Raw genomic sequence first — 1,049 nt, forward strand, 5'->3', positions numbered from 1 at the left:
GAAAATATTGAAATATATGATGATGATGATTGATATGAACGGACTACAAAGCAGACTCCAATGAATTGGTCGACCCCAAAGCAGTTTTGGGCAAATGCCCTGCATAGTATGATCTAGCTCTTTCTGCAGAATTTTGTCACATTTTCTGAAGGGGATTCCTTCATGTAGGACCAAGCACGCTGAATGAATAAAAACCCTGTTATTGTGAAAAATAAAAGTGTCCCATAGTGACATAGTGACACCATAGTGATGGTGAAGAATTCTGTACTACTTGTGAGATTTAGTTGCATGTAACAAAAAATCCTGAATAATCAATAGTTTATTTCTCTGAAAGTCTGGATGTAGGAAGCACGGGATTGTAGAGTCCATGGATATCAAGGGCTTCCCTGATAGCTCGGTCGGTAAAGAATCCGCCTGTAATGCAGGAAACCCTGGTTTTATCCCTGGGTCAGGAAAATCCACTGGAGAAGGGATAGGCTACCCATTCCAGTCTTCTTGGGCTTCCCTTGTGGCTCAGCTGGTAAAGAATCCACCAGCAATGCAGGAGACCAGGGTTTGATCCCTGAGTTGGGAAGATGCCCTGGAGAAGGGAAAGGCTACCTACTCTAGTATTCTGGCCTGGAGAATTCCTTGGGATCACAAAGAGTCAGACATGACTGAGTGAGTTTCACTTTCACTTTGGACATCAAGAACTCTGGCCCCTTCATTCTTGCTACTGAGGTCTTCATTTTCATCTTGCATTATGGCCCAAGACAGCAGCTGGATCATAGGCCATATATTCATACTTTTTTAAGGAGACTTTCTAGAAGTCTCACACAGTGTTTCCACTTTTATTTTGTTAGACAAATGCAAGTTTCGTGGTCAAATCTATCCACAAGGGATGGTAGGAAATATATTTTTCTATTAAGTGTTCAGCTGAGAAGCACACTTCAGTTACTAAGAAACAAAGGGAGAACGTTCAGGGACTTCCTTGGTGGTCCAGTGGTTAGGATTCTGAGCTCCCAATGCAGGAGGCCCAGGTTTGATCCCTGGTCAGGGAACTAGATCCT

Source organism: Cervus canadensis, chromosome 4, assembly GCF_019320065.1.
Source record: "Cervus canadensis isolate Bull #8, Minnesota chromosome 4, ASM1932006v1, whole genome shotgun sequence".
In the NCBI taxonomy this organism is placed as follows: domain Eukaryota; kingdom Metazoa; phylum Chordata; class Mammalia; order Artiodactyla; family Cervidae; genus Cervus; species Cervus canadensis.